The 26,813-nt window shown below is 40.9% G+C and overlaps 1 protein-coding gene across 7 annotated transcripts in view; it reads left to right on the forward strand.

The window, feature by feature from the left end:
• Positions 1–26,813, forward strand: part of PAG1 (phosphoprotein membrane anchor with glycosphingolipid microdomains 1) — a 110,448-nt gene that overhangs the window by 20,399 nt on the left and 63,236 nt on the right. For 2 of the 7 annotated variants that reach the window (XM_039702977.1, XM_039702978.1), the window contains exon 2: positions 4,839–4,898. The exons of 1 other annotated variant lie outside the window; for it this stretch is intronic. The gene's annotated coding sequence lies outside the window, so the exon portion shown is untranslated. 4 more of the 7 variants (XM_039702979.1, XM_039702983.1, XM_039702981.1 and 1 more) reach the window with 4 other exon arrangements.

Consider the following 26,813-nt stretch of genomic DNA (forward strand, 5'->3'; position numbering starts at 1 on the left):
TGTGCTTTTCTTTGTTTTTATTTTTTTTTTTCAGAAACTTATGCATTGTTATAGTGGAGATACCCAAAACTTCATTTAGCATGAAGGCACATTTTTTAGCAATTGAAATTTATCATGAAAGGGGAAGATGGCCAACAGCTGTAACAGGCAGCACCACTGCTACCCTCACCTCCTATAGTTACCATCACAAAATGCCAGTTTGAGTTTGAATGTCTTGAAAATCCTTTTCACAATATATCGGCAAATACATAGTCTTGGAAAGAGTTAATATGATGCTGCAAATTTTCCAAGGCTCCCAGTAGAGTGAATTGCCCAAGGAGGAGACAGCACATGAGCAGTAACTGCTGCCTGCCTTGGAAGTGTTGGCTGAGGAGTGAGAGCCCCTCTTAGGAGTTGGGCATGGTCTATGAGTCCCTTGATGCTAGAATTGCATGTGTGTGTGTATTTCCTATTCACCCTTCCTCTAAGACCAGTTCTAGAAATGTAAATTTTAAAAATAAGACACCTCACAAATTACAGCAGCCTGTATCAGCATAGTCTTACTGTTTTATAGAAGGGCTAGACTGGGATGCTGATATCTGGAAGGGGATTAGTGATATGACAGAACATACACGGCTGTTGAAATAGATATTTAAATTTTTAATAGATAAACTTGTAGAGCAGCTCTACCAGCCTTACATTGTTCAAGGTCTGTCTCTGAGGATTAGTGATATGACAGAAAATACAACACAGGCTGTTGAAATAGATATTTGAATTTTTAATAGATAAACTTGTAGAGCAGCTCTACCAGCCTTACATTGTTCAAGGTCTGTCTCTGCCTATCACGTGCTTTTTCACAGTAGAGTGAAGACATGATCCCCAGGGAGTTAATAATAATTCTTTCATCCCAGGGAAAAAAGTGAAAGGAAAAATGAGCTACATAAGATTTGCCTGTGACATTTAAAGTCCAAATTGGAGTTTGTCTGAGTAATTTATCTTTGGGTATTTGTAGGAGGGAATGTAGGAGAATATGAATGAGGGCATCTTAGTTATGTCTGAGCTTTCTGATGGTTGAAGATAATTTTGGGGGGCTCTGTGTGGCTGGAAGGTCTATCTATGTGATCTCTTCTCCAGCAGATGGAAGATAACATTAGGAGGAGTACTTTAATTATCAAAGCATGGGAATTATTCCAGTTCAGTATCACCCTGAGACACTATTTTCTTTCAGAGTGACAGGTGATGTGTTTCTGGGATGTTAGAGAGAGCTCATTTCCCACTGCTGCACTGAACATGTGTACAACACATTTTCTCTGGCAATATTAAACCTGTCCACAATCTGTATGTGTTTCTGGTGAGGAAAGAAATGAAAATACAGCATATCCTTGTAGAGAACATAACAAGTACAAAGGCACTGAAAGAAGAGGGTGTGTTTTTCACTTTGACTTCTTTTACAATCTGCTTAGATTCCTTGAGTTCCTATGAATTACTTTATGAAACATGTAAAAGATGATCAGACTGACACAAATTTCAAACTTCCTGCATGGAGAGATTCTTTCTCAAAGCATGTAGCAATTTCTCTTTCCCACTGCTGCTGGATTTCTGCTTGCACAGGTGTTTGTGCAACTTCACGCTTCCGTCAAGACTTCTCTTTGCAATGTGTTGTGCTGTATGTGAACCTGCCAACAGTCCTGCATCCACACCTTCCTTTAACTTCTAGGAATTGCATTCAACATGTTCTTGTGGGTATCAGCAGTTAACTAACAGAGGCACAGAGCCTTCTGTGAGTTGCCTCCGACTTGGGCATGTTACTTCTGAGTGTCTCTCGGCAGGCAGCTCTGAGTGTCAGCCCTTGCTTGGAGGAGGATGAGAAAGGATTGTGCAGCCACAGGAGGTGTGGTTCAGCAGGGTGTCCTGTGGTACTTGGGAAAATGTGGGCTGGGGAAGGCAGTACCTGCCCTCTTCTGGAGTGAGGCATGTCCTGGTCCATAGGAGGAGCATCCACCTGCTCCGTGGTTCTTGTGGGAGATTGCTGCATTTCCAGAATGCAGGTCTGGAGCAGTGTCTATTCTTCAGCCTCTGCTTGTTTCTCAGGTGCTTTTCCCCACAGTTGCATATCACAGAGTCACTTGAAATATGGCTTTGAATGCCCAGTGAGGACTTTGGGTTTGTGAGAAAAGGAGGCTGCATGGCAACCTCACAACTCCCTACAGCTTCCTGAGCAGGGGAAGTGGACAGGGAGTTTCTTCTACCTGGTATTCAATTATAGGGTACATGGGAAATGGTTCAAAGCTGTGTCAAGGGGGGATCAGACTGGACAATAGGAAGCATTTTTTTACCAAGAGGGTGGTCAAAGACTGGAACAGGCTTCCTAGAGAGATGGTTGAGATTCTGAATGTCAAACCTCAAGATCCTGTTACAAAGAAGTTAAGACAGCAGATGGGTTATTCTGCAAGATATGATTAAGATGAACATGCTTATTACTTCCAAAGTAATTTATCTGTTTTATTTTAATATTTATGAAGCTTTTCCTGAATTAACTTCTGTAAACTTACTTTTCTATTAATACCTGAAGATGGCTGTGTGTAGTTGGCATGTGATTAATACATCTAATAGAGTTTCAGTCTTGAATGTGACTCCTTTTGACGTGCTTTCAGACTTTTTTGTGTGTGCTATTCATGTTGCCCACCTGAGACACTTGTTGGGTTTGGGTGGTTTTTTTTGGCATAGCATTAATTTTTGTTTCATAGTTGATAGCATTATTATTTTATCAAATACCCTGATAAATTGGTACAGCAAGACTGCAGCACCAGCAGTCAAAGCACTGATGCTTTCTAATGGTGCACTTTACCTCTGCTCTATTATTGCTGCCCATTTCATTATTTGTGAGTTGATTACAGCTGCATTTCTCAGGGGCTATGAAATATTCAGCAGCCCAGACTAGCCATGGGAGAATTACAGTCTTTGCAGCTGAACACCTGCCCTCAAAGGCAAAGAAAACCCAAAAAGTTATTGTGTTTACAAGTGATGGGGAAAACCCTTCTTTTCTTTAGCTTTCCCACAGCACCAACTCTAGGTACACGCTAATTAAAAACTGCCACTTTACTTATCCTTGTTATTGAATGGGGGGAAGAATGAGAATAAATATACAACTACTGCATTTCTGCCATATTTGCCTGGACACAGCAGAGAAGGAAAACAAATGTTGGTATAATTGGTTGCCTCTGTGTCAGTGTGAGGTAGTTGGTGTTCAGGGTGGGGTTGAGGGAGGAAAAAAACCCCTCTCTATTAAGGGCAAAAATGTACACTTCCAGTTTTGTTCTCACACTGTGTCTCTCTGGGGGATTTGCCAGCAATGATTGACTGAAATGTGCAATATTTTACCAAGTAGGAAACAGATAAGATTTTTATAAACAGGATACTTCATCATTAAAGTAAAGAAACAATTGCTTTGACCTTGTCACTGAATGGGTAAGGCCAGCATTGTGATAATTGAGAATGTAGCTAAGCAACAGTTCTCCAGGAGCATGCACTGCTTTATTTTTAGTTGAGTACACTAGTACAGTGGGGGGATGTGGGACACATGCACATGGGTATGAATGAGGAAAACAACTGGGTAATTATTATAAAAAGAAAAAAAAATCTTTTTGCACAAGGTTTTAGTTGCAATATGTTCTTATACTGATTTTAATTTGGATTTACATCAAAAGAAAGTAATTGAATCAATATATCCTTCTGTGGTCTGAACAAGCAGATAGTGTCAGGCTATCTCTGCTTTCTTAAGCTACTTTAGTAACTTGAGTCTCCTCTGAAAATTAACGGTGTAGAAGAAATGGCATATTCCTTCAGAGATAGTCTATTTTGTATCTGTTTCCCCTTACTTTGGTGTTAATGATATTTTCTAATCTTACATGTTAGTGTTTCAGAGCCTAATTTATTTATTGCCCTAATTTTGGTTCAAACCAGTCTTAAATACCCTAGTGAGCTAGTCCCCTACAAAGTTAACAGTGTAAGACCCTTTAAATCTGAAATAAATGTTCTGGGAGGACATTTAATGTTCTAGCTAAGTCAATTTACAAACCAAGTTAGTTAATTTTTTATGTAAGCAATGGGGAAAAAACAAAGTCCAAAATGGGGAAAAAACAAAGTAAGCAATGGGGAAAACATGTAAGCAATGGGGAAAAAACAAAGTAAGCAATGGGGAAAAAACAAAGTCCAAAGTTAGTAATTTTTGTTATGTAGGCATTGCAGGACAAACTGCCACCATATGGCCCCTCTGTTATCCTGTAAACAAAAGTATGTGTTCCAAGGCTGGTGCCAAGGGAAAATTTGCAGCCTCTTTATGTCTCTCTGCTTCTGGTAAATCTCTCATCACTGACCTGGATGCTTTTTGCTTAGATACTAAACCAGTACAATTGCTAAGTAACAGTGAGTTTCTACATATCAAACCCAAGGAGTTACAGAAATCTCTCTGAAGATACTGTCGCTGCATGAGTATAAACCACCTAACTTCATATATGGGAGCCTTTAATTCTGATTTCTTCTATGAAATTTGTATTTTTGGCAACATTGCATAGGTGAGAGAATAAAAATGTCCTAATTCTCAGCCTAATTTTATCAGATCTTAAAAAGCTAAAAGATAGTTTACAGACAAAAATAATAAAAAGGAATTAAAACTTAGTATTAGTTACTCTTGGGTATTTTCAATATAGTAAGAAAACCTTTTCATAAAGTGCTTTTCTCTGGATGTGATTTTAAATTTGATAAATCAGAGAATGTAATGTATATTTTCATATTCTTAAAGTGTGTCATAATTGAATTTGGACTTGTGAAACTTTTTGATTTTTTTTTTTCCTGCCTAGGAGGAATCATTTGTCAATGCTGTATCTCACTTGAACATCGAGCCCTACAGAGACTACAAGGTAATTGTTTATATAGCTGCTTTCTCTTTCCTGTGGTGGTCAGCTTGGCTTTAACTCATCTTTTAAGACTTGTAATTTATGAAGGGGCCAGTGCTAAGCAACTAAAATGGTAGCAACAATGGTACAGGCAGCTTTTACAGAAACTGTTGCTTACAGTTTCACCAACCTTGGTGAGCTGTGTGAGATTGCCAGTGTGTGTGTATAAAACAAAGATGTAAACACATTTTGAAAATGCATTTCTTGTATTTTTGTCTTAAGAAGGAGCAGTGTCAGTCCCAGCTGAAAGGTAAAACATGCTGAATATGGGTTTGTTTGTGTGTGGTCATTCAGAAGGTTGTTCCTTACCCCTTGGCATCCCAGTCTTTCAGCTGGTTTTCTTCCTGGGGCTGTGTGAGAGCCATCACCTGTCCTGCAGTGCTGGCACAGGCTTTCCTGACCCAGGAAGGTGGCTTTGGTCAGTGTAAATGCTTTGGTCAAGCAAAGCCATGACCACCTCCTTGGAAATCAATCCTAGTTCACTTTGCCAAGTTGATAAAAGCTGTTTCTGCTGTTGCAGTTGTGGTAGATGCTGCAGCTCTATACATCAACTTGCTTGTCTCAAAGCCTGTTTGGAAGAGTGGCTAATGAGGTCACCATGGGTGTGGACAGCAAGTGGACGAAATAGATGCTGGGGGCTCATGTTTCATGTTCAATTTACAAAGCTCTCCCCCTGTGCTGGGTGCAGAAAAGGATACTGTGGTTAGGAAGTTGGTGTGCAGTCCGCAGAGCAGAGCTGGTACCTCTGCATGGGGACCAACAACATCCAGCCTTCAGCTGGTGCTGCTTACCCTCATTTACTGGAGGAATCATGAGATTTGGGCAATACCAAATTTATGTTGGGTTGCTTCTTAAGTAATGTCTCCCAACACCTGGAAAAAGGTAAATTTCAAGGACTGAAGTTAATTTTAATTCCAAGTGTCCCAGCCTTTATTGGGTGGCTGTTACTAGTAAGTGATATGGCACCAGACTGGACTTGACTTGATTGTATGTAATGCACACAATTTGTGCCTGACTTGAGAAATACTGGGAAGATTGCAAGTCCCTTTCTTAATACAGTAAGAGCCTTGAAACTTTATGAGAAATCAGTGCTTTGCTGCTGCACACCAAGCAGGTGGTCTTCACTTAATGCATATTGACAATATTGCAAACAAAATATTCCAGGGTAACCCCACAGTGCTAACTGACCTGCTGCACATTCCTAGCTTTTCCTAAAAGAAAGGTGGATTGTTCAGACAAACTTAACTTTTTTAACCCTAGACAGGTTTACCTTTTCCTTTGCAAAATGGAGTGCACATCCCTGGTAACATACTTGGTTACCACAACTTGTCTGACCAGGTGCATCCTAAGCTACAGTGACTGGTTGTATGAGTTTGTGTGAATACTCTGAGTCCCCCTCTGTCTCTTTTTGTTACCTTCACATAGGACAAAGTTGCTTCAGTTCTAGATTCTGAGCTCATGAGAAAGGCATAAATAAATACAACATAAATATGGTTCATAGAATCATTACTTCTTGGGAATAGTTGTCTTTAAAATGAACATATAAATCCATGAGCTTGTACAGACACTTTAGAGATAAAATTAATGTAAAACCAATTTATTACCACTCATGCTTCTCATGTCTTACCTTGTGGAAGCTAGAGGTCTGTGACAGTTGCCTTTACATCTGTCAAAGATGAAGCATCTGAACTCCCATTTTCTGTGAAAGATAGTCAGATCAGGAAATGAAACACATCTGAAAGCTGAGGGTTTTCTCCCTCTCCTCTGTTTGTTACTGCAAATTCTGTTTGCAATAAAAATGTGTTGATGACTGAAGCATGTCTGACGGACCTGCATAATCTGAACTCTTGCAGAGGAAATCAGAACTTGTGAACAGATATTATCACGCCGTGTTATCCTCCATCAGCAATAGGCAGCAGCACAGTGCCATCTGAGGGCAAATGTAGGTCCAGAGCATTATCATTATTGTTGAAAGCTGGGAACCTTAGAGCTGAAAAAACCAAAAGTTTTATTTGGGTTCTAGTGTCTTTCAGAAATCTGGGTGCACTTCTCTGAGTTTTAGCATGGCCCAGAAACAGCTGTTTGGCTGGAGGTTGGATGGTTGGAGGGCAAGATCCTCTCTCAACCAGCTGTGCTGGTGGTAAAACAGTATCAGTATTTAAGCTGGCAGATTTTGGGCTGTGTAAAAAAAACCAAATGATGCCTCCATGGGTCACTTGATGGGTGTGGTTTGGAGCACCTTCAGATGGAGGTGGAGGAGGCAACTGTGAGAGGAGATTAAGGAGGTCGCTCAACCGAGGACTTCATTCAGCCAGTCAGGAACCACATCCCAATGCACTGCACGCACAGACAGGTCTGGTGTTTCACTGAGAGGTTTCTCTTCCTCCCTGGGGTTCCTGAGGCTTTCAAAGGCAACATCGAGAGGTTACAGCCAATGTCAGTTTAGGAGGTTTAGTTATTCATTTAAATAGCATTGAAAGGATAAGGATGTGCGACTTGAGTGGTCATGAGTCAAGTGTCCAAGGTCAAGTCTGGGGGCTAGCAGAAATACATGTTGTACAGTCATTTTTTTAGGAGCACAGGAGTGGCTTCTAACACAGATACACTGTGGTGAGGGTTAAGGGACGTGTGAGGGATGAAGAGCAGCGTGGTGTCTCTTGGGTAGGTCTCCACAGCAGAGGAGTTGGCAGTCATCCAAGCACAGAAGTGGCTTCTTGCGCTGATACACTGTGGTGAGGGTTGAGGGACGTGAAGGGTGAAGAGCAGGGTGGTGTCTCTTGGGTAGGTCTCCACAGCAGAGGAGTTGGCAGTCATCCCCTGTAACTTAGGTCGTGCAAAGAACATGCAGGACTGGTTTGTTCCATGTTTGTGGTGGCCGTGGCTGGACATCACACTGGTCTGCCCATGTGCAATGTCTCTGCCCTGGGCTGTCTGGCCTGGCGTTGGCATGGCAGAGGTGCAAGGCCAGTGGCTGAAGGAAAATGTGTGAGCCAGGTGCCAGCTGGAGAGGGTTTGCTGGCATGGCAGCACTGCCAGGGACCTGGCCGTGGCCCTCACCAGAAAGGCAGCCAGAAGTGATGAAGAGGTGCTTCCATCAAAGTAACTTTGCACAGGATACATGGTTTGGTGCTTACAGCTGACAGCTTGCCTGTGGTGGAAATTACTGTTCTGCTTTCAGTTTTCTTTCTGGCTGTTTTGCACCAAGCAGCCGGGGATGGGGGTTTGTAGGTATTTGGAATCAACAGAAATCCATACAAATGTCAGCCTCAGGCTTCTCCTTTTTGTCTGTGTGGGTTTTGAGGAGTGGGTGTGGGGCTTTTTTGTTTGTTAATAGGCTTTTTTTAGGTTGAGTTTGTTGGGGGGCTTTTATTTGCTCCTTTTTGGTTTGTTTGTTCTTAGAAGTCCCCTCTTGTCTTTATCATTTCACTTTCTTTGAGTTGGCAAAAGCATTTTCTATCAGTGTTGATGTTAATGGGCTCCACCACGTTGGCTGGTGTGAGCCTCAGGATACCTTGCACCCCTGCCACTACCAGTGGTGGCCTCTGCACATCTGCAGGTTTCTTTGCCTGAGATGTCAGGTGTTCCCTCTGCTTTCTCCAGGTTGCCCTTCCAGATGGCTGGCTCTCCTGCAGGAGTAAGCACCCCCAGGCAAGGGCACTCATCTGCAGCTCCTCAGTCTGAAAGGGCCATAAATACACGAAGTTTGTGCTTTTCATTATCCTGAACGGAGCAGAGGAGCAGCCTTGTCAACAAGCTCCCATGGGGAGGATCTGCACTAAAAGGGTTGCATAACAGCAGGGGGATGAAAAAACCCCCTTGGAGAGCAGTGTCCATGAGCTGAATGTTGGTGGCTTGGAGTCAGGGATCTCAAAGGTCGTCCATGGGTCTGACTGTGGCTTGCTAGTTTGTCTTTACCTCTCTGGTTTTGCTGTTTGTCTGGCCATGCTGCTGAACCTGGGGTGCCTGTGGCTTTCATGAGGGCTCCTAGGAGCACTGGAAGCTTGCCCCTGTCCCAAAATAACCTATCCATCTCCTCCTCGTTTTACAGCATGAGATCTGTGTTTTCAAGGAGCGCAGTGGGAAGGGAACATTTTTGAGGAGGTGAAGATGGGTGAGACTTCAGCCCTGCTGGCCATCAGTGAACTGGGAGGGGGAGAGATGTGCTGTCAGCAGGGGCTGTGCACTGCTGCCTGGCACAGCCCAAGCTTTCCTGGTGAGGAAGGGCTCATGGAAGCAAGGAAGGAGTGTAGGAGTCAAGCTTAGCCACCTTCAGTAAGGGTTCTCTCTCTGTGGGAGAGCAATGGGCAGCAGTTCCTACAGTGCTGCTTCCTGTATGGTACAGTTAACATAACCAGCCCTCCTCAGGCATAATGCAAAGGAATTTAAGAACTGCCCCATGACAGGAGTTAAGCCTGTTTATTTAGACAAGCCCTGTAAAAGTGGAGGGATTCAAATATTCCTGTGACAGGTTGGCATCTGGGCATGGTGGGGGACTGAACAGTGCTGACTGTAAAAATAGGCTTATGTTGCAGGAATGACTAAGACCATTACAGAACTGCATTAATGATTAATTTACCCTGCTTTTGTTTCACTTTTGATCCTGGGTCCTCTGGAAAGAAAAAAAAAAGGTGGTTTTGGAATATGTTTTTAAAATAACAAACAAGTCAGTTGTAATAACAGCTTTACCACACAGATGTCCACCAGCACTGCTCCAAGAGGAACAGAATAAAAAATCACTTGCTAACATTTTTCTGTAGGGTGAATATTTGAAATTTATAGACAAATAATCACCAAATAATTGGATAATTCTGTTGCAATCAGAACATTTATTCACATTTTAGGAGAACAGTATTATTAATCTTCAAATAGGATACAGAGTGATATAGTAGTAGTGCTTTCTTAATAGCCTTATTTTAAGCTCAGTGCAGAAAGAATTTGTTTTGTTATTAAAATTACTCCGCATATTTGAGACAGACTTCAGCTGAACAACTGCCTAATACGTGCTAGACACATATTGATTTTTTTGTCTTAGCCCAACATTTCCCCTGGGCATCATATTATTTATTCATAAAGCAGAAATGATGTCTGACAGGCAGTTAGAGGGGTGTAGAGCTGTAGGCCAGGAACAATGTGAAAAGCTTTGCAAGGACCCCAAGAAATCAATGTGCTGATGCTAAAGAGCAGCCTTTTAATTCTGAGCACACATTCTTGCAATCATTTAGTGTGGAACAGGAAATTTAAATAACAAATAGTTACTATTAAAACTGCAGGCCTAAATTTTCATTCATCTTTATTCCAATTATCCGAGCCAAGGTGGAAGTAGGCACTGAAGGCAGCTAGCCAAGCCCAGCCACCTCTTAGCCATAACACAGGCTTGCTGCTCCAGCCCTGATTTGCACATTTGTATGTAAATTTCTGTTGGAAGTAAGATATTTCTATCAATAAAGATTTAGAACCCAAACGCTGTTCAGAGAGCCAAGACATTCCTAAAATGTGCATGATTCATCACCACTTACTCTGATTGAGTGTTAGACTGATGTCTGTACAGCAGAGTAAAATAATAAATAGCTGGTATTTTTAGACTGCAATTTGAAATATTTTGATGAGTTAGTCATTGTGATGGACCTGTTTGAAAAAAAAATCAGGCAAATTAGATTTGTTCTAGTTTTGTTAATTCAAAACTAGATTACAGCATACTATCAAGCAGGATTTGCTGGTGGAAGATATATTTCCAATAGTGTTTTTTCTACTGAAAGAAAAATCAAAGAATCAGATAATCTTGGGAAAGTTTTGATCTGACCTTATACCTCTCTCAATAAGATAAATAACTACTGAAGTATTATATTTGAAATGCAATGAACATCTAAACATCTGGTCCAATCAGGCCACTATGGAATTTGTTTCTTGTTCTTTAAAGCACAGATAATGCAGTCAAAAAATAGCATGTCATCATGTAATTAAATATTTCATCTTGATGTATAAGCACAAGGGAGTTGAACTAAATTTGTTCTGGCATTTTTTGACTTTCTAGGATTTGGCTTTGAACCTTTTTCTTCTTTGACATATATTGAATTGGGAATTTCAACATTTGCTTTGCATATTTTGAGGAGGGAGGGGAAATGTAGGAAAATAATTCATTTCTACTCTATAGACTTGAAAATTACTGTCTTTCTTGTGGTTAATAAGAAGGTTGAGTTACTTACAGTGAAACCAAGACACACATTAACCTTGTGAAGCTAAGAAGTTCACATGTACTCCTTAAACTGCTCTGCAGAACATCTTACAGTTGTTTTCCCTTGGGAAGGCTTTGGCCTCTTCAATCATGAAGAATCACAATAAATCCAATTTTAAATCACTCAACTGGGACAGCATAATCTGAGTCCATCCATAACAAGTAAGGCTGTCTGAAACATGCACACATTTGAATTTTTTGCCCGGGAAATGGTAAGGTTTTGACAAGAAGGGAAAAGTGGTATCTTCTAGGAAATCAAATGTATGAACTTTCACATGTAGTATTCTGACATATGATGGCATTGGGAAAGCATCATGTTTGACTGTTTGACTCTGCCTGTCTTTCATGGATTTGAAAACCTAATTTCAGTTGACTCAGTCTGAAGAAAGTGTAGCAAACCCAGCATTTTTGTTGGCTATTGTGCACATTGCAATGGGCATATTTTTAATGCTTGCTATTTAATGAGAACATGAAGTCATAAGAATACCTAATTTCCCCGAAATGAATGCATTTTTATTTGCTCTTACCAGTACTTTTGAATGCTGCCAATAAGTTTCAAGAGTTGCTGTGTATTTACAATAACAATAACAAATTTACAACATAGCATTACAGGTAACAGTGTTGTGTGGTGACTTTTAAATGTCACTTTTCCAGACTGGTAAACTACAGCTATAATGATAATTCTTTTAATCTATTTGGATAGCTGATAGCCAGTCAGTTAATGAGGTTTGTTCATCAAAAGCTCATCTGAATTTCTCTGCCTCTCTGAACTCTTTTCTTGATTTAGTCCCTGTCCTTATTGTTGTCAGGAACATAACTCTTGGCTTTTGACAGCAGATGAGTACCCACCCCAGATAAGGCACTAAAACATGAATACACACATTTTCTGCTTGGCCAACCTGGAGTGCTCTTCAGGACACTCAGGCAGAGGATGTGTGCACCAGAGCTGTTTGCCCAAGGTCCAGCTCTAGTCAGTGCAGGAAGGTGGCTGCTCTTAGGACATGGTTCTTCAGCACACTTTGCAGGCTTATTTTATTGCGTAGTGAGTTGTCTTATAAAAACCTTACAGGATGCTGTAGTCTGAGTGTTAGAGCCCAGTTGTGGGGTGGAGTTCAGTTTCAGGCTGACACACACACACAGAGTTCCTCTCTGAGCAGCTGTGTGTCCATGTGAGCACAGCATCTCCCTTGGAGGCAGCAGGAATGTCCTCCCTGTGCCTGGCAGACCCTGGAAAGCACCGCTGGCCTCCCTGAGCCAGGCTCTGCTTGGTGGAATCCCTCACAATGGGTGAAAGACTGGGCTGGACCTGACACAGTATTGGTGTTAGCAGGATGCTGGGACCCCAACTGGTGTGCTTTTCAAATCCCTGGTGATTTGTGACAGTGATGCATAGCTAGCTGGTATGTTACCTCCTGGCTTTTCTTCCAGGGCTGATTACTAGTTTTTAAGGGACACAGTGAAGATCACTAAGCAAAACAATCAAAGATAGTCCACATTTTAAACAGATCTTTTGTTGTTAAGGTTTGCATGAATACAGTGCAGCACAGCAGAAAGGATTTTCTAAAGTTTGTGATATTGTTGTGTTCCTAAAATTGCTTTCTTCTGATGCTCTGCTGGAACCTTTGATGAAAGGTGGTTCATCTGTAAAGCACTGTTAAAAAGGCCTTGTATGGGAAGATGATGTCTGCCACTGTTTTCTATTTTTTACCTTAGTGTTTCAGTAATTTACCTAATGTGGCAATGAGAACCTAATGAGAACATATCTTTGGTAAAACGTAGCCTTACCAAACAAACGTGTTTTCAGAGGTGTGCTAAGAGGATGGCAAACACCAGTCCATCTCATGGTCAGTTGGATAAAAGGCTGCACTGCTGTTGAGACCATCATCTGCTGGGAGGCAAATGTGTTTTAAGACCAAGGTTTGCTACTGAGCTCAAATGGGCCCCTTAGCCACTGCTCTTTTATCTTGGTACGTGGCTGAGCTAAGGGGGTGACAGAAAAAATACTACCTTAAATATTTTCTAACAGAATTAAATAGCAAGCACATTTGTAAATCAGTTTATAAAAGACCAAATTAGTTATGGAATGCAGAAGTTTCCAGCTATTACATACAGATATTTTAGGAGTCATTAGAAGACAGTAATGCCTTATAGCAACCAACATAGTTAATGATGTCCTGATCTTAAGAAATGAACCATGAAAGTTGTTGAATAAGGTGTTCTTTTTCCTCCAGAGATGTCTGTGACTGACACATGGTTTGGGAGCCAGCCCTAGGGATGCCTGTGGCCATGAAGCAATGCCACAAGCATGGTCCACATACAGCTTATGTAACTTTTACCTTGTTCAAACCTGCTGTTAAAAAAAAATTGTTTTCTTGTGAGTCTTTCTGTAATGTTAATGTATTTCTCTCATCATAATGGTAGAAAGAAGCAGTCTGATTTCCTATCCAAAGCCCTTCTGGCCAATCCATCCACACAGTCCTCCAGTCCATTTGCAATGCCAGCTTTGTCACTGACATGCTGTGTATTCAAAACAGCATCTGCAGGCTTTATTCACTGCTACACTGAAGTTAAGGATGAGCTGTGGACAGACATCAACACACTTAACCTCATTTTCTCCTTTTAAATCCCTTCTTAGAGTCTCCTCTGCCATAATCCCTGAAAAAAAAAAAAAGTGGGTTAGTGATGTGTTATAGCCACTGCCTCTTGTGTTGACTGATGTGGTCTCTTTGTTTCGTCCTACTTCCTTGTCAACAATCCATATCCACTTACTGGACCTTTTTTTAAACGTTTAAATGTGGCTTTTCAGGTGAGAATTATCTTTTTGTATTCTCACTGAGCACAGCCCACAGTGTGCTTCTACCCTGCCTGGGACTGCTAGATGAGGTCCCCAGCACAAGGGCCACCAAGTTAATTAGGGAGATGGAGCACCTTTCCTGGGAGGAGAAGCTGAGAGAGTTGGGATTGTTCAGCCTGTAAAAGAGAAGGCTTCAGCGTGACTTAATTGAGGCCTTCCAGTACCTTAAGGGAGCCTGCAAAAAAGATGCAGAGGGATTTTTTTACAAGAGCGTGTAGTGGCAGACAAGGGAGAATGGCTTCAACCTGGAAAAGAGTAGGTTTAGATTAGATATCAAGAAAAAATTCTATACTGTGGGAGTGAAACACTGAAACAGGTTGCCCAGAGAAATTGTGAATGCCCCATCCTTGGGAATGTCCAAGGCCATTTTGGATGGGGCTCTGAGCAGCCTGGTGGAGTGAAGGGTGTCTCTGCCCATGGCAGGGGGCTGGAACTAGGTAATCTTTAAGGTCCCTTCCACCCCAAGCCATACCATCATTCCATGATTCCATATTACCAGAACACAGTGAAAAGAATGTAACTGTGATTACTCAGTGCTTTACAACTGTCACAAACTTTTTTACAGCACCATGTGAGGAAAACAAATATCATATGGTAAAGGTGAAAAATGATGGCTTATGTCCTTAATAAGGAAGCTTCTTAAAGATTTCTAATAATTATGAAATATCTGAGCTGAAATACAAATCTCTTCTTTTAGGAAAAGAAGGGCTTGTGGCATTCCTTACTATTTCAGATCTCTTGGAGCTTCCATTTGCAGATGCATGTTCAGCACTGCTGCACATCAGGGGCTTGGGAAATGGAGATTTGAGTATGAATGGGACATTTACTCAGTGTTTTTCCAGGCATCCACGGGAGTTCTTTGCCAGAACCTATGTTACAAGTTTAATCCTTGCACTTTCCCAGGTCTCCTGTGGTGATGACTTTTTGCCTTGCTGATTATGGAAGAAAGGGAGCACAATCCTATGGGCTGGCAATTTAGTTAAATTTCAGTATCTTCTTTGATTTCATAAGGGTTATGTTAATTGAAATAGTATATTTAGTCAGCAAATATTTATTGAGGTTATAATAGCCTTCCTGTAGCCTGTGTACTCGGTAGTGTGCTGTTAAAAGCATTTTCTTTGTTTTATTGAAATGTAAGGCCTATACACAATACATGCCAGTGTAGGGTGGGATAAAGTTTTAGCTACCATTTGGGATAGGAATATTGTCAATTAATTTTCCATTGAATCAATTTTTTTAACGTCTCTGTTAGCAAATCTGGGACTTGTGCTTCTGTTATACAGGGCCCCCTTCCTGAAATCATGCTAAATCTCAATATATGGCTTTTTTATAATACAAGTATACCCAGGAGAAACTAAAGTTCCTTTCCAGTGGTGTAAATCCTCTTTGTGGTATCTCTGGATGAGCTGTTACTCTCTCTCAGTGAAGCAGGTACTGTTGGAAGCTTGTGTCTTTGGCATGGAGAATATCTCCATTTTGCATGACAGACAAGAGGAATGCATCCATGGCAACTGTCTTAGTTTGAAAAGACAGGTGTCTGCTAAGGAAGGCAGGAGCCTTTCCTTGAAATGGAAAATGTAAACCCCCTCCCTCTGAATTAGTATTATTTTTTAATTAAGGGGCTCTCAGGCAAAGACATGGGAATAGGAACAACAGTTCTTTACTAGGAAAATTAAAAATACAAATGCAATAGTACAAAAAAAGAAAAAACACTGACAAAATCAGAATACAACCTGACACCCTGTGGGTCAGGGTGTTGGCAGCAGTCTGATTAAATGGTGGCTGCAGTCCTCCTGCAGGGACAGATGTCGTTCTCTTGAAGTAGTGATCCTGTAGAAGGCTGTAGTTCTCCTCTGAAGGTCTAGTGGTGGTGGTGTAGATGGGCCAGGTCTTCCTCTGGGAATCCAGTGGAAAAGGCTGCTGTGGTGCTGCAAATCTCAGATTATATCCAGGTAGAAATGCTTGGCTCCTCCCCCTGGGCAAAGCATTTTACAGTGGGATGTTGGAATTTTACCACCCATGCAGTGACTCAATGGCCCATTAACAGCAGATGTCTTGCAGAGGGAGGATTGGTTGTGGAAGAGATAAAGAAAACTGCCCAATTAACAGAAGATAACTGCCCCCCTTCTAGCAGATGGGAAATAGAATACACATCCCCGGCTACATCTTTCAGCCTAAGACAGCGAGTTGACTCATTTGATGATGGTGGATTGAGGTTGCTGGCTTATGCTGCCAGGGAAGCGAGTGAATGGGAGCAGTGCATAAACATTTTCGTGTCTTCTGTATTTATGGGGTGTTTGTCAATATGTGCACCCATGCTGCATTTCTAACTGGTGCTTGAGCAAACATGGAACGGGCTACACTATGATACTTTGTGCTGGTGTGAAAGGGGATGTAGAATGAAAATACACAGAGCTCAGTCTTTAAAAATAGATTAAATAATACATTTTTTGCTTATTGAGGAAGTAATATAGTTGGTCTGGAAATGGAAATAATTTCAACCCACAAAATGAGAAGAGGTCAAGCTTTCCCAAACTGAATTAAAACATGTTTGAAAGGAAGACCTCTAAGATGCAACAAATGTCTTTTTTTTTGTTGTTTCTCTGGAGAGTCGGAATTGGGCATCCACGTTCAGGGTTGAAGAAGAGTTCAGTACCTGTGGGGCTCCAGCTGCAGGGACTCTCTTCCCTGCAGACTCTGTCAGCAGGGCTGCCCATCGCTATGACACTTTTTGTAGTGCTCACACTGGGTACTCTCTGCCCTGCTCGGAGCCTCCGTTCAGTTTAAGCAAACATCAACTCACAGCAGCTTGGGTCAGCAGTGATTTGACCCCTCAGCTATGCTCAGTGCTGTGACTAAAGCCTACTGTATTCTGTTTGAGCTATTTTATACATGGCATAACTGCCTCTTGGGAATCTGGACTGACTGTTACCAGTTTAATCAGTGAAATATCCACATGATAGTTACCTAGTGCTTCTAAATAAAGTATTGAGCACTCTGTCTCTGCCTTGACACCACCAGGAATGGGTGTGGGCTTCAGCTTCCAGCCTTACCCTCTGCATGTTCTTATGTCTGCATATTAAGAGACTATCTTGTCTGAAGGCATCCAAACCTTTTAACTTTTTAACTGTATGACCATCCGTTGAACAGAGAAAGTTGAAAACATCCATTGAATGTAAACTTTCTTCAGAGCTAACAATGGACTTTTTTCAGAGCTACTGAAGCTGTAGTCTACAACTTGCTTTGAGGTAACAGAAAAAGAGAATAGTAAAAAGCAGACCTATCAATATGCCATTGCTGTGTTTCTATTGAGAGGCCTTGTGAGTATGCCTTAGCAAAAAATTGCCTTAAAGCTTTTAATGTTCTTGCACTGCAAGAAACTAAGCAACATTTTCAGTGTTTATTCACAGTATATACTCCTGGCAGGTATTCCTGCAGTCCACAACAGGCAGAAATCCCCCTCAAATTAAATGGGCTTTTTGCCCAATACGGTCTGTCTTTCTAACTGAATTAGCAGTAACAGACTTAACTATAAATTATTTTTTATTTTGGGCCCATTCTCTAATAATTACCACTAGTAAATACTTCACTATATGAGGGAGATACAAAAGCTTTTAATTTTTTTAATTCAGCAACTGTCTTTAACTTCAGGACTGGTTCTGTTGGAAGAGGAGTTAGGTTTGTTTTTATGGTGAGAAAGATCACTTTAAAAACAAACCTGAGGATATATTTATGACAATGCTTTATAAAATGACTACCTTATAATATGTGGAATTTGAAGTTCTTCACCACTGAACACCTTCTACTTTAGAGACTGGGGTGGCCAGGTCTAGGAAGGCTAGTTTTGTGGTGTTTTTTTCATGCCTTTTTTTCCCCAGGTATACATTGGTATTGAGAAGAGGCTGATTCATGCTAGACTTCATTTTCAGTATGGATTTAATTCCTCCTGGAACCAGAGTAGTGAAATGTGCTGCATGGCAGCTGGCACAACAACATTTTTAATCAAATAATAGATTCCAGCTGGTGGGGAGTCACCTGAGTTCTAAAGCAGACATGACTTAATGCAGATCTTCCTTATTTCTGTAATAAAATGCATTACTTTTGCATATGAAATAAGTGGAAGAGGAAAAGTGAAGGAAAGCAGATTTGTAGGTTTGCTAGAAACAAAACTAGCTATAATAACCTCATAAGTTGACTTAAACAAGGGATAGCATGGGATTCTGAGGTCAGAGTGGCAAACTAACTTGGACTCTTCTCACGTACCATGAAATGATTTTTGGTTTGCAGGTGAGCTTGTGACTGCAAAGGTCATTTTCTAGGCTCTGTCCTTGAATATTGCATTTTGTGCTCTTTAGCTACCTACTATTGTCACTGTCATGAGGAATCATCCTCACGTTAGTTGTCAGCCTCTTCCCCCTACTTACCTGGCTAGGTTACAGTGCAGTGGTGTGATCAACCCCAGCAGCTGAGTTGGGGTCTTTTTGGTGTCACTGAACTGAATATTGTTTCAGATGGACATTTTTCTCTGCTCTCTTGAGAAGGGCAAAGATTTTGATAGAATTCAGATAATGAGGATCTTATCGATACGTAGAGCTGAAACTGTAATTGTGCTGCAAAGCCGAGTGTAATGGTACTGGAAAGGTCAGTGCATGCTGGAAAATGTCAACAGATGCTGCATTTTCAATGACTTTTCTTGTTAGTTTCTATCCCACTATCTAAGCTCAGTGGTTAGCCAGGACAAGCAATTCATTCTTCACTTGATGCTTACTGGGTCTTAGTTCATGCTGTTGAAAGAAAAGTCAAATGCCACAAAATCCCCATGCATTGGCCAAGGCTTTTTCTGCTGGTTTTCTCCCTCACTGAAAGCTGAGAGTGGTCAATGCTATTTGTTGGCTTTCTGTTATTTCACTGCTGGGTGTCCTTCAGAGAACCAAGGTGAAGTTGAGCAGCACCCCAGAGTCAGCAGGTCTCAGGGGGAGCAGGTGTCCTGCTGTCCTGCCCACAGCTGGAAGTGTGAACCTTTGAGGAGCTGGTAACTCCCATCCCAGCAGCTGCAGAGACTTGATATTTCATGCAGTCCAGCCTGGAAGTAAACAGAGTATGAAAAACATGTCTGATGTGAGGAGACTCTTTCTAAGACGGGTGATCCCCATTCCCTCAGAGTCTCCCCGAGGTCACTTGTTGCAGTCAGGAGCTCCTGTGCGATAGCCAGATCAAAGCCTTTGGAAGCAATCAGACCTTTTTGTGACATTTGCTGAAAATGTGCTACAAGGTAAGTTTTCCCTTTAAAAAAATAAAGTAAAAAATTTCTTTTTATTTTATTTGCGTGGTCAGAATTTTATCTTCAGTAAAAGTCCTGTGGAAGAGGAATTTTTATGTAGGTATTTTTATGTAGGTGTCTGCAATTAACATAAATCTACTAATCCAGGCTAGCAAGAGAGAATATTGACTGCAGTGTTTTTACACTTCCTTCTGACAAGTCTGAAAAGTGATGAGAGAAAAACAAGGCCAAATTGGTCTCATAATTTCAGTTGTCTTGAAAAGAAAAATAAATATTCACATAGCTTTGGTTTATTGCCTGTATTATTTCCATGATGTTTCTGTAGTTACTGTCTGTTGATGACAACATTGCAATATATTTTAGAGACCTTTTGTGTTACGTTTTGGTTTTGTCTGTCTCTTTCCTCATGTAGCTTATTGATGCCATAAAAAACCCTAAACCCATAAAAATGTTTCTCAATGTTAAAAATGCATAGAAAAAATTAAAATAATCTATGTATGCCATTTACCAGTCAGAGTTTTGATGAGATATTTAGGTAAGTTTTTTTATTAAATGTTATGAAAAGTTGATATTAAGTTTCTGTTGTGTGCTGATAGTTGAGGGGATGCACTGGAAGTCTGGTTGTCTGTACTGTAACTGGTCAAACCCCATGGTTTATTTTGGTGCAAAGTGAGTGAGCTTTGCAGGGTTTAGGTTTTTTCCATACTAAAGCAAAACTGGACCTTTTGGAAACATTAACAAAACAATATGGAGATAAACTCTTGCCAGAGCAGTCAAGTGTATTTTGGCCAGGCACTTTCCTGTAGCAACGCAACAGGACTCCAGCCTCAGGTCTCTTGTCTGACACATCCTGAGCAAATGCTGTTTAATGCAGACTGTCAGCGGCTTTTGGTCAGGAGCCTGCATCTCCCGCTTTCTCCTGCTCTCTCTGTTCATCTGGAAATCTTAACCCACATCTGGGAAATATTTCTACATCAGCTTTCTTAGGAAGTGACATAGTAGTGCAAAACATTTCAGTCACCTTCAGTTTCAAATTGTATTTGATAAATTTGGAATCAGCTTTTAAACGAAGCAGTGTGAGCAGTGGATGTGTTCACTTTTTCAGAAGGGCCCTATGAGTTAACAGGCTTTACATTTTCTAAGGTGTGTGCTGGTGCATGTCACAGTTGAGGTTGTGATGACCAAGATAGAGGTACTAGTTTGCTCTCAGCCTTTTTGTCAGCGGTAGACTGGTTTTCATTTGCATGTGTTGAGTTCCATGTGCAAAGATTTGTGCAACATTTGTTGGTTTTAGTGAAGTTGGGTCAGACTCATAGGATTCATTTCAATGAAAACTGGTAAATGGAGGTTAACAGATTACATATTGGCCATGTAGTTTAAGAAAGCAGCTATTTCAGAAGTAATCAGTCTATTTATGAAATAAAATAATAATATTGAATGATTTGTTTGATTCTTACAAATAGTTATTTGTGCTTGTAGGTGATAATTGCGTGAGTAGACCTCTGTACTTTGCATGGGCAGAGTTATGTTTTTGTTGAAGTGTTTGTTGTATTCATGCCAAAGAAACAACCAGAAAACCTCATTAAGTTCTGATCCTTCAAACGTGCCTGTGCTTAACACAACTGCTCCAGTAATGTTGCTTTGGCAGTGTTGATTTCAATACTTTGATCATGAAATACCTCGTGTAAGATGGTGGTGGTGGGGAATTTATATAGCAGTAATGTTGATCTGAATAAACAGTCACTAATGAGTACACGTTGCACCCTTCCCTGGAGGCAGAAAGCCATGTTTCTGCTGAGATGATGAGTAAAATTAATTTGCTTACTAAAGATACTTACTGTCTTGAGATCCACTTTGCTGCTGCTATCTCAGCCCAAACTCAGACATGAGTGCTTGTTTCTGTTCTTTGCTGGGCAGAGATTTCTCTGGCTGTTCAGGCATTTACTCCTGCCTGCTGTATGTCAGCTGCACCGCCCTCGGCTCAGTTCCCTGGGCCAGACTGGGGATAGCACAAAGACATTTATAAAGGTAAACAAGGGTATTGTTTGAGTGTCTTCACAAACAACAGAAGATAATTTGTTTGCCCACTGGAAGGGGAATGTTTACTATTTAGCAAGGAAGGAAAAGTACTATCCCTTCAGGCTTTACAGAGTAGAAAAAATTACTGCAGCTTAAAGCTGACTGGAGCCCCTGAACCTCTAATGTTAGATACCAGCAAGTCCTCAGCTGAGATTTTGGGAAACCAAAGAAAAACCCAGGGATCTAGCAGGGAATGAGCTCGGGTAAGACTGAGAGAGAGACATGGGAATAAAACTAAAAAGCCACATAAAATGCATAAATGAAGCCTGGGGAAAGGAGATCAACAAGAAGGTGATAAAGGTAGATTTCTGTGGTTGTTGCTCAGAAGAGTGGCTGGCAAACATTCCACCTGACAGCATTTCATATGGATTTTGCATGGTCAAAATTTCATTTATAATTATAACTAGATATTTGAATTTCTTTACTGCTCCTGTGTGAAGTTGTTTTTGCATTGTTTTTCATATATTTTCTCAAAGGAGAATAAAATTTGCAGGCTCCCCAAATATTCAGAGAAGAAAAGCCAGCTGTTTATTTAAGCTGGCTCTCAATACACAGAAAGTTGCCTCCAGAAGAAAATGCTAATATTTGGCTTTGGACTTGCCTGGGAACACAAATAATCTGTTGTTTATTTTTTGTCTTTGGAGGTTTTGTAGGTGTTTTTATTTCTTCCTTGTTCTTTTAAGTCTTTCTACGTATCTAGCATCTTGCATAACTTTGATATTTATCTTTGCAATACAGTAATTTGCATGAAGATATGCAGAATTTTGAGAATTTTTTTTTACCGGTAGACAGAATAGGAGGCTAAAAATCATCTGTTTTCCATTCAGTATCTATTTTGCAGTACATGTTGAAAGAGACATATGCTGCTGCATGTCTGATGAGGCTAATTCTGTCTTTGCCTTGGTGGAGTTGTTCACACTGCACTTGCATTCTGATCATTGAATGAGAAATTCAGTGTTTAGGTTCACAGTGGGCTCTCAGGAGGTTGCTTTGTTAGAGCACTGACTTTGCTCAAAGCTCTGCAAAACTCACCCAGTCTCAGGCCCCCCCAACCTTCTGCTGCCACTGTGTTCTCTTTCCTGACAGGATCATCCGAGGGAAGCCAGGGGTGGTTGAAGGCTTCAGGAGGCTCCAGCATGGCTTTGGTAAAAAATGCTGTGAAACTAAAATGGAGTCATGGTAAAGTGACAAGTTCTCTTGTAGGCAAGACTTGTAGCGCTCTGTGCATCAGAGACTCATGAAACTAGAACACCTGCAAAGGTGAGAGTTTTTGAGTGGGAAGTTCCTCCTTGACTCCAGAGCATTTGCAGGTTATCAAAGTCAGGGATATTGCTGAGGGTGGGCTGTGGCCATGACCACATGGTCTTTCAACTCCCTGCATCTGAGCCTCAGTGAATGGCATTGAAGGATTTCCTTTTAATGGGCATGTTGAACATGGGACAAATTCAATTTTAACATTGTCATTTAAAGTAATTTCTGATACAGATGATTTGCTGGCAAATGAGACATTAGGTCTGCCATAATCTGGGGCTCGTCCAAGTTTCTGTTCCTCTAAATGCAAGTGATCTAAGTGATGGCTCAGCTGTGCACAGTGCTCTTCAGAACTTCAATGCAGATGAGCTGTTCTGACCATGATGATGAGTGCAATAGCTAAAATTCTTATGCAGTAATAACAGAATATGCCTGCCATCACCTCCTTAAAAAAAACCCTGAAATCCCAGCATGGTTGGCTGTTACTTTCATCCACTGTGAGTGGAAACTGCTTAAAACAGACACATATCTCAAAGTTTCCCATGGGCATTTTTAATTACAGAATATAGTATTGAATATCTGAAAACATCACCAAAATTTATTTGAAAGAATAATGAAAAATTCACCCAAAAAATCTAAGATGTTATCAAACAAAAGACACTAAGTCTTGAATAAACCCTGCTATAATGAGGCATATAGTATTTTATACAGTAATCACAGTGTATAAAATATTCTGAAAAAATTTTCCAGTTCACTGTGGGCTGGTATGTTAACAAAGATACTCATCCCAGCTGTACTAAAGTAGGGATAGCAAAATTCTTGTAGAACCTAAATGTGTTGTGCATGTAGAGTAGAAATGTCTATCACGAGATTACATTGCACTTAGGTTCATGATGACCTGTCTTTTCTCTTTACTTTGATTTTCCCCTGAGTTGTAGCTACTGAAGTCCCCAAGGATTGCAGGGGCAGAATGCCTAAAAGTGCTCTTTAACGCTTGACAGCATGGCTCTGACAGTGTTAGACACACATTTTAAGCATGCTAACAATTGAAGGATAATGCTGTACATAGTGTAGTGGGTTTACAGAACAGGCAAAGAGGGATTTTGCAGCTTATAATGGAGAGTCTTTGATATAACAGTTTCAAATATTAGATTAGGGTGTATATAATTTAAAACTCCTTTTCAGTTATGCTGTAAATTTAATGGCAGGATTTGGTTGAAATGAGCTCTTGTGGTCTGCAAGGAAGAAAATCAATCAGGATGCACCTTATCATTTTGCTATATCGTTGGTAGGGATGCAATTAAATTCAGTCTGAAAGGTCACAGTGTGGGGTATGCATTAACCTTACCCTAACCTGGTGCATGATGCTGCCACTGAGAATGAGTTAATAATGATATCAGCTGGAGCTGCACATTTGTTCTCTTTCTTTTTCAAATGTATCTGTGTTCACACACACTTCTAATTACATCTTTGTGCATAATATTAGCAGATATCTGGAATATTTGCAGGGCTGTTAATTAGGTTGTAGACTAGTGTACAGTGGAATGTACAGCAGAGTTCCACAGCTGGTGGCCAAATCCACTTAAACTCACTTGTTGGAGTTCGTGTTAATGCAGGAATATGTCAGTGATAGTGCTTTGTTTCGTTTCCAGACTCTGCTGATATTTAAAGCAGCAGCTGCAAAAAGCGGGTTTAGTTTCAAAGTGCAGTAGAGTTTCTGAGTGCCATTTGCATTATACACATTTGCTCCAGATGACAGAAATTAAATTTCCTATTGAGAACTGGACAAGTACTTTGATGGTGTAGAGACCCTTGACCTTTTTAACCTATTAAATTAAGTTATGGGGAGCTATTTGGTTTTAGGTTTGATTTGGGAGGCCTCTGTAAAAGGAATCAGGTTTCCCATATTAGCTGTTGAAGAAAACCAGTGTAGTGCAACATTAAAACAGCACTGGAGTTTCAGGGACAAGGCAGAGAAACAATATCCATCACTTCTTTTCCAGAGGCCTGCACTGAGAGGTCATCAGATTTTACTTCTAAAAAGCATTTTTGCTCCTCTCTGGAAAGCCATTTTTCGTTACAGGAGATTGCGGACTTTCTTTTAATTAATATATTGAACACTGGGGCATGAGAATGAGAAATATAAAATGTAAACTTCAGATTTTGAGATGGTTCCAGGGGAAGTGGATTTGGGAAAATAACAGGCTGTTAAGCCAACCGCTAAAATACATAATATTTTAGAACGAATGTTGAACAACATAATAAAGTCAGGGAGCTAATGGAAAATGGGATAAAATAAAAAGTTTTAATAAATATTTTTGTTCCAAGGTTAGCTGTTTCTTCTTCAGTTCTGTTGCTAAATAAAATCAATAGATGTGATTCATCTCACTCTTGATAAAGAATTTGAATGTGGCACCCACATGGAGATCTATCAATACGGCAAGAGAAAAAGATTCATAGTGGAAATGTTAAATATGTAGAGAATTTAATAAAGAGGAGAGGTCAATATTCATCTTAAAATGGTGGGAGTGTTGGGCCAAAGGGAATCTGCTAATTAAATTCATCAAAGGAGATGAAACATGTTTAGTATTTTCTTATCCTTGTCACAAATAAGCAGTAATATGCTTATGACTTGGGCAGGTGACAGAATTCTTATGAATTTATAGGTGACTCAAAGGTAAGAGTCACTGGCATTTCAGAAGAGGATTATAGCATCACACAAGGATTATATTTTTTTCTGAGTTTGTGTGATAGATACAGCATAAAATGTAATGGTGCAAGGCCATGCTTTTTACTCTGGGTAAAGTGAGGCCAGGCAATAAAAAACAGTCCCTGATTATCTCTGAGGTTCATTAACAGACTTTTCCAGGTGTAGCAGAGGTAAAAATAAAGAGCAGCTTTAGGATGGCACATCATGGAGTTCACAGAAGGGACTTGAGAGTTTCCTTGCAGTCCTGTGCTCCTGTGTTTGTTTGAGGTGTTTCTCTTGTGGAATGGCATGTGCATGTGCCTCTCTGTGTGTGGATGTTTTAATTAAATTGCTAGCTGCTTCCATGTGTTTGAAGCATTCCCCAGTGGTGTGTGTGTCTGTGCACTGCGAGCAGCGGGAAGGATGATGTGTTCTTGTGCACGCAGCTGCAGCACAGCAGGAAAGGGGAGGCTTAAGAGAGAGCAAACTCTGCAGCTCCTGGAGGGATGGCTGGCAGTCACATCTGCTGTTCCCAGGCCCTTTGCTGCTGTGGCAGTGTGCTGAGTTTCTGCTCCTCTTTTGATGATCAGCCATCACTGCTCATAAGCACAACCTAAATACTGGCCTGCCTGCAAGAGAAATAGAAAAAAATCCCTTTTTACAGTGCATAAGTTTTGCTCTTGGAAGACAAGAGACAGCCGTGTCCTTATGGTGAGCTAAGTGCCACGTCCCACATTTTTGCAGTTCCCAGAGGCAGGCTGGAGCTCTTAAGTTGATTGTTTGGTGGAATTGACTTTCCATGCCAGGCACACTGTGGGCAAGTGTGATCCCTGCTTTGCCACCTTCCAGCAGCACATGATGCCAAGGGCAGGCATATACAGGTACCCTTAGGTGCCATCACTGTGCTTTGGCCAAAGCCTTGTTTCTCTGCTGCTTGGATACTGCCATGGGGAGGGGACCTTGGTGCCCTGAGGAGGGACCTTAAGTGTCAGAGGAGGACGTGGTGGCGGTTTGCTGGGCCCCAGGATCAGCCTGTGGCTGAGCTTGTGGTTCTTGTGTTGGGTGGGAGCAGGTGCTTCTTCTTCCCCACTCTGGTGGCTGCTCATCATCCCTCCTTGCACGTGTTCCTTTGAGGTTTGTTGGGCTCTGTGATTTCAGGAGAAAGCATGTGTCACTACTTCTGTTATCACTAATCTTGAAAAAGCAGAATTTAGGATTTCACACAAAATCCAGCCATTAGCTTCATTTATTTGTATGCTAATGCTCATTTTGCCTTAACTGTCACAGAGTGGAGATGATCATTTACTCCACTTAGGGCATACTGATTTTTGGATTTAGCCATGACAATTGTTACCGGTAGTGGGATTGTATCCTGCAGCATCTGCTTCTTTTTTTTTTTTTCTCTTTTCATATTATTCTCACCCATTTTCCATGCTTGCATTGTTTACCCTTGACATGAATGATTATTTCTTCCAAATATATTAAACACATTA

The sequence above is a fragment of the Passer montanus genome, unplaced genomic scaffold, assembly GCF_014805655.1.
Source record: "Passer montanus isolate IOZ18808 unplaced genomic scaffold, ASM1480565v1 scaffold16, whole genome shotgun sequence".
Taxonomy (NCBI): Eukaryota; Metazoa; Chordata; class Aves; order Passeriformes; family Passeridae; genus Passer; species Passer montanus.